At 35.4% G+C, this 8,028-nt stretch overlaps 1 non-coding gene across 1 annotated transcript; it reads left to right on the forward strand.

Moving 5' to 3' along the window:
• Positions 1 to 1,032: 1,032 nt before the first annotated feature.
• On the forward strand, positions 1,033 to 1,139 carry LOC142180544 (small nucleolar RNA R71). Its single transcript, XR_012709162.1, has one exon. It is a non-coding gene; the product is annotated as a small nucleolar RNA R71 (small nucleolar RNA).
• The last annotated feature ends 6,889 nt before the right edge of the window (positions 1,140 to 8,028 follow it).

Consider the following 8,028-nt stretch of genomic DNA (forward strand, 5'->3'; position numbering starts at 1 on the left):
GGAATATTGATGTGAATTTATTTTAAAATCTCCAAAAGTTTTGCAAATTGGCTGACAAGCTTTTCTCTTTTCATTTTTTGTGGAAAGGAAATTGTCACAGGGAGAGGAGTCAATTTTTCAATATTTTTTCCTTCTTTTTTCTTGACTTCTTTCTCTTCTGATGGTTCAAAGGGTGTTTCAACATTCTTACCCTTGTCTACCTGTTGTCCTGATCGGTCTGCATAGGGTTTATCCTACTCCTTACTTGACCATAAGGTGATGTCTTTAAGGTGCTCTTTTGGATTTTTTTTTTATGTATTACTTAGTAAGGGACCTTGAATCTTTTCTGACATAAGAGTTGCTAGTTGGCTCAATTGAATTTCTAAATTTTTAAAGGCAGAATTCTGACTCTCCATCTTTTTATCAGTGGCCTTAATGTACTTGTACATAAGGTCATCAAGACTTCGATTAGCTTGTTGAGGCCTTTGTTGATATGGGGCTTCTTGTTGGTAAGGTTTAAAATTTAATTGCCCTCAGTTTTGATTCTGATATCCGATCGGACACTGTACAGGTTGCTTCTGAAAGTTTTGAGAGTTCTCGACACCATTTGGATTGCTCCACTGAAATCTTAGATGTTTATGTTCCATTGGACTTCCAAAAAGGTAAGATTTGTAGCCGATAATATTGACTTGTTCATCATTTTGATGGATTGCTTGGCATTCATGGTTTAAATGATTTCCTCCACACATGTCACAAACTTCAGACTGGGTTAGTTGTTGTGTATTCACCTGAAAAGATTCAAACTTTTATTCCAAAGAAACAATCTGTTGTGTTAGTGTATTTAAAGCATCTGCCTGATTTACTGTAGCAGCCTTCTTGATAATTACACGCTCAGATGACCATTGGATGGCATTCTCAGAAATTTTATTCAACAATTGCAATGCTTCCTCTGTGATTTTTCCCATTAGAGAACCTCCAGCAGCTGCATCTATCACATTTTTGAAAGAGGGTTTTAGCCCGTGATAAAAAATATACAATTGCATATGTTCAGGAATGTCATGGTGTGGACATTTTTTTAACATTGCCTTTAACCTTTCCCAAGCTTGATAAACTGACTTTGTATCAGTCTGCAATAAATTAGATATGTCTTGTCTTAACTTTGTAGTTTTAGCAGCGAAAAAGTATTTATTTAAAAATTTCTGAGTCATTTGGTCCCATGTGGTAATTGATCCTTGAGGCAAACTTCGCAACCAAGTCTTAGCATCTCCTTTAAAGAAAAAGAAAATAGCCTTAACCTGATTGCTTCAGGGGATACTCTATTATACTTAGCAGTTTCAACTAGTTCCAGAAAATCAATTAAATGACTATGTGGAACTTTACTTGAATCTCCAGTAAAGAAACAAGATTGTTGGATCATTGAATCAGGCCGGTCCTTATTTCAAGGTTGTTGGCTGCCACTGGGGGCTTCCTGACACTAGATTCACAGTTGAAGTGGTCTGGTCTAGCATAATCCCTTAGGATTCTGTTTGCTGGCTTTGTCGCCACTTCATCAAATTGATCCTCTATTTGGACTGGCGGTGGCACACCATGTGGGTTGTTATTTTCTACTTTCTGATTCTCCATTCCTTCACAAGCTATTGGTTGAGAAGACCTTTGTCTTTTCCTGCGCGATTGAAGAGATCTTTCAATTTCAGGATCGTAACTTGCCAACTCTTTCGTAGAAGTGCGGGTCATAAACTATTTGTATTTCATTAAGCAAAGAAAATTAGTTCCTAAAGTAATAATAGTAATAATAATAATAATAATAATAATAATAATAATAATAATAATAATAATAATAATAATAATAATAATAATAATAATAATAATAACAATAATAATAATATGATCTGGGCAAAAAATAAATGAACAGAAAAAAATAGGTGTTAAAGCAAAAAGTATTAGTACAATAAATTTATTATTTATACCACACTTGAAATAAAACAGATATATAAAAATGACGCAACAAGTAAACCGTGACAAGAAAATATAATATTATTCAAAGTGATAGTGTTAATACTCATGATAGTATCTAAAGTTGCAACTATAATATATGTATAGTGTGTGAGACTGTGTAAGTATTGATTATAATGCTTCTTCTTTTTTTTTTTGTTAATAAAATACTGACAATAGTCTAATTGTAGTAGATATACTAAGGGATTTAATAAAAATAGTTGGTAGTAGTTATAATGAGAAAGAAAAATAAAACAGTACTATTACTATAATTATTATTGAGTCGGAAAACGTTATTATTAATATAAAAGTAATAGTTAAGTGCAATTTTAGGAAACACCGATAAAAAAAGAAAAATATTATTATAATAAGTTCTCAAATTAGTAATAAAATATTTAATCAGAAGTAGATATACGCCAATCCCCGGCAACAACACCAAAAATTTGACGAGGCCAATGCGTATAAGATTTTGCTACTCGTACTCTGTCAAATTCTAGTATAGTTTATGATATCATCCCACATAGATTGGAGAATCTAGCTACAAACTTATAATATTCTTACTACTATTTGGGAGAATCAAATTGATGAAGTGTTGTTTGATGAAAATTTAAATTGCTTAAGTTGAAACAAAATAACTTTCGGAAGATTTATATTTAAAAAGAGTTGGGAATCATTGAATTCACTCGATAACATGATAATAATAAAATCTTAGCTTCTACATGTATTTCTCTTAGGAATAACTGCTTATTGCTAATACAATTATATTTTGCTCACTAAGAAATAATTAATTAATAACACTCCGCGAGGTTATGTAAATCAATTGATATATGACTCGTGACGATTAAACTGAAATAATTTTCTTGCCTGAATTGTGCTAAAAGATAGCAAAAACCTCTTGCGATTACTTTTTACTAAAAATCAACAATCTTGCCAACTACAACTCCTCCTTAAAGAATTAGAATGGAAGTAAGCAAGATTATAGACTTGGTATGATAGCTTCATAAGAATTATTCTCACTTTATTATTTTACCCAATAGTTATCATATATTAATTTTATTTCGTAAGAATTATAAAATTGACATACAACTAACTTTGGAGAATAAATAGATAAAAGTGATAATAATTAATTAAAACTAGTATTCCAGCACAATATAGAGATATAAGTAGAAAGTTTCAGGTCAAGCATGTAGTAAAATTGAGATTAATATTATAACGATATCGAGCTTCATCAACTATCCCAACAAAAGAGATTACTCCATTATGGAGTATTTAAATCTCGCAAATAAAGGAATTCTTAAAATACTATCAATACTCTTAGAAAATCCAAAAACTACAAGAGGAAAGTGAAATAGATAAAGAAAGAAGCAAAGACCAAAGCTAGAGAAAAGTTGCTAATTGCCATGTCTCTTCTCCCCTTCAACACAAATATATACTATTTATAGAAATCAAATCCCATAAGGTGTCATGTTGTCTCATGCTTCTTTTGCCATGATGACTCGTGCTTCTTTTGCCATGATGCCTCGTGCTTCTTTTGCCATGATGCCTCGTGATATCTTTTTATTCCTTTATTTGCTTTATCATGCTATTTTTATTTCCTGCAAAATACTATTAAAAAATACAGATAATTGACATATTATATATATATATATATATATATATATATATATATATATATATATATATATATATATATATTATTTAAAATAATTTATTTTTAAGTATATAATATATGAATATTTTATAGTCATCAAACTCCCCCGTGTTTTGACTTACGAATGTTTTGTTGGTATTGCAGTATTCGCCTGGTTGATTGACTGCTGATATTTAAATTTTTTGCTATGCGGTACAAAAAAATTATAGAATTATTCCTCATGGGATGATCGTGCATGAAAGATGTGCTAGTCATCCGAGTGCTGGAGTTAGGACCAGTCACAGCGATTCATGTGTTCTATGAATTCGAAGACTGAGAGTTCTCAGAAGCATATTGTTTCAGGGTTGCGGCCTGTTTGAAGTGAGTATTTTATTTAAACTCAGTGGAGGCACTAGTTGTGTTAATTATTTGTGATAGCTATGTGCTATGAGTGTACATATATGTGAGGTTTGAGCCCATGTGCAGGCATCAGGGCAAGTATTCATACTCTGAAGAATGCTTAAGCAATGATATGCCTAGAGTTGACTGATAAGCGTAAGGATATAACGTTTCTCGTATTCGTACCTTTGTTGAGAATTATCTGGGCTATACTTGAGGTTACTAAGAGGCTAATTCCCTGAATAAACTTGGTAGTTACTATTTCTACGTTAACTTACCGATTTGAGTTGTGATAGCACACTTTGCACATGCCTACTCTATGGCGTGTTAATTATACCAGTACATGAGCATAAAAGTTTTATTTCAGTTATCATATACATATATATTTGTTTTATTGCTCCTGTATGATTTGCTTGGACTGGAGGCCTATGACCATGGCAGGCCGATTATGTTATTGGCACATGAGTAGTCCGTGCGGATCCATATACTGATATTATTGGCACGTTAGTTGTCCGTGCGGTTGATGTTAATGTGAGCTATAATAGATCTGGTTACCGTCATTTTTTATGTGTCTTGGTTCTACTATGTATGATGAGATCATAGCATTGCGGTTGTGGTGGTTCTAGTTGAACTTGCGAAACAATTCTCTTCTTTGAGATATTTTTCATTTTTGGGTGCACGGATTGCACAATTTGTAGCTTGAGTTATATTGGTATGGCGTGTCTGTGAAATAGTTGTGTTTGATAATATAAGGTCATTGGACCTAGAATAGATACTATCAAATTTGATCACGGTATATTTCGGAGGATGATATCGAAAGTCGGCTTAGAAAGTGATTATGGTTCTGGTTGGGGCAAGAGAGCTCCATGACTAGTTTATCTGATGAGTGGTTATGAGTTTTTGAGTGTTTCTTTCATTATCGGCAGTGTACAAAGGTTTTGAACGAGGATTTATCTAATATGAGGTTTATCACCGGTATCAGGTTTGTTTTTAAGCAGCTACGGTGATTAGAAAATTATTATGAATATGCGAGTTGTGTGGTATATTGTGTGATTGGGGTTATGGCGATGGCTTGATACATCTTGTTCAGACTCACACAGTGTGTAGATATGAGATTCGGGTCATGAAAAGAATTCTGGATGTTAGAAATTGGGCTCTAAGTTTTTGTGCTAAGGTTAAATTAATGATTTTCAGTTTGGTTGTGTTGCCAGGCCTATATGGAATAGGGTGACGTGGTATCTATCACGACCTAAAATCCAACTAGCTGTGATGGAATGTAGCTCAACCCACTAGGTAAGACAGTTAATAATAAACCAGTTCAAATGATATTTATTAGGAGAAGGAATGAAAATACAACTGAACTGTTATATAAGAATTCCCAAGGATTGGTAGTACAAATCATGGGCTTCTAACTGGTGGATTTTAAGATGCCAATTTTAGGCTAAGCAGGTGGGTTAACTCCTGCGGAGTAATCTACGGAGGTGTGATCCTTATAATGCTGTGTGGAGAGTTTCTCTTTTACCAGCGAGGTATATGTGTTGAGATTTAAATTTGAATTTGGTTGAGAAAGTTGACCTGATTGTCACATGGATGTATGCGAGCTTAGTAGATGATTTGAGATACTGCATGGTTTGTGTTATGTGAACTTATGAAGGATTTAGTTGAATCTCCAAACGGTATTATGGCAGTAATAGATTATGCGTATAGTGAGTTATCATATTTTATTCTATGTCTTTGAGCCAAGTGGGGGAGTTTGCTATCGACGATTTGATTGCACGGTTATGTGTCGTATCAGTTTTAATTTGAGGTGTACTTGTGAACCATTTATGACTTGCATAGGTTGAGATCGAGGATGACTCGAGTAAGGAAATTTCTGGATATGGGATGTAATACACTTTATGGGTATATGGAAATCATGGAATGGTTTGAGTTTGCTATACGTGGCGGATGCAGTGTGCAAGGAGTAAGGGTTCACTCGATTATTTAGAGGTGTGGGTTATTTCTTTGGGTGTTGTTCTTCTAATGGGGCAGAGGTCGTTTGGCACGTTTGGGCGGCACAATTGAGATTTGGGCAGAATGGATGATTTTCGAGAAATTTCTAATGGATTCAAAGTTTGTGTGTAGCAATCGAGAATTTTCCGTATTTGTACATGGCTATGATCTAAGATTTACATTGGATGGTGTCAAGACTCGCGGTATTTCTTTGTCTATATGGATTTTTATATTTCAGTATCAGGGAGGTAAAGGAAACAATTTTAGGTTCACATAAGGTCTCTTCAGAGTGGGTGTCTCGATTGTAGTACTTTGGGGTGCTAAGAGGGAATACAACAGCTTATGGGCCTTCGGGCGGTGTGATTGTATGCTAGGGTCTCTTGTGGTGAGCTTTGGGTGAGGATTGTGGTGTTCTAACAACAGAAATATCAGCTTGAGGGTAATTCGAAAGGAACTCGGAGAAATGGGATAGCTTGGTAGTAGGTTGGATCAGTACAGTAATAGATATGATCGGTTCTTTGGGTACTTATGATGTAGTGAGGCTTTATAAGAGTTTTGGTGTCAATACTCTTGTGTTTGGCAACCTGCATGGCTTGGTTGAGTTAGAGAGACTCGGTTCTGATGGTTTTGTTATGGGCAATTGGATTTCAAAGTGTTCTCAATAGTTTCTACCACAATTCGAGGTGTATATTTCCTGTTGGCGTGGGGAGCGTGTTGCATGTTGTGATTTTCTCCTAGATGAGATCAAATGGAAGGTTTCTGGCTAATTGAGTATGTATTTCTGCTGGATTAAGAGTTGATTATGAGATTCTCGTACTTTTCATATGATGGCATGATAACAGTGGTGTGTTGTGTGGGATTGAGGTTTACATGTGCAAGGTCACGGTCAGTTTTGAAGGGGAGATCATAAATTCTTAGACGGAATGGACGACTTTCGATGTCTAGATGAATGATATTACTACTTGGTATTGCCTGAGGAGGGCGTACATTTTAGAAGGTGCACTGAGTGTTGACTTACAGATGCTTTATTGGTATTGCGGTACTCGCCTGGTTGACCGAATACTGATATTCAGATTTTGCTATGTGACACGGTAGAATTATCAAAGTATTCCTCGTAGGATAAACGTGTATGAGAGATGTGTTAGACATTCGGGCAGTGGAGTTGGGAGCAGATATGGTGATTCAGGTGTTCTACGAATTTGGAGACTGAGATTTCTCAGAAGCAGATTGTTTCATGGTTGTGGACTGTGAAGTTGTGGCCAAAGCTAGCCGGATGATAGTATGTGTTATGATTCAGTCATTGTAGACTTTCAGAGGGTTATTTATCTATTTGTGGGTGACCAGAGTTGATTTGTGGTCCATTGGTAGGCCCGACGAGGATGTGTATGCTACACTGGGTCGGATTAATTGACCCGTACTGCCATTGTTGAGGGATGTGCCATTCGGTTAGAGTTGAGCTTATTCGTGTTCTGATATATTCTATGAGTTACCGTTCTATGCCATGAGGGGTTGTGATTTGTTGGTTATATGCACACATGGGGCGGTTCTATTTGGGCCTTATAGCAGAGTTTTACCGAGATGTGTATTTGGATGTGGAATGAGTAATTGCGCATTGGTTATGTTCATTTCGGACTGGGGTATTGTGTTATTTGTTTCCCTGTATGTCACGACCCAAAATCCCACTAGTCGTGATGGCACCTAACCCAACCCGTTAGGTAAGCCAATTTCCAACTATCCAATTCCAATGAAATTAATTAAAAGAAAATATCTAAAACCAATACATCTCCCCAAGAACTGGGAGTATAAATCATGAGCTTCTAAGAATAGAGTATACAAAGCAGAAATGAAATAAATACATAGTCTGTTTGAATAATACATAAACAGAACTTTTATAAATCTAAGGCTACCCTGAACAAGAGGCAGCTACAACAGGAACGCAGGTACATCTTTAGATCCCGCAACCATCGAGCACAGCAACAACAACAGCCAACATCTGCACGCAATGTGCAGAAGTGTACTATCAGTACAACCGACCC

This window comes from Nicotiana tabacum, chromosome 4, assembly GCF_000715075.1.
Source record: "Nicotiana tabacum cultivar K326 chromosome 4, ASM71507v2, whole genome shotgun sequence".
Classification (NCBI taxonomy): Eukaryota; Viridiplantae; Streptophyta; class Magnoliopsida; order Solanales; family Solanaceae; genus Nicotiana; species Nicotiana tabacum.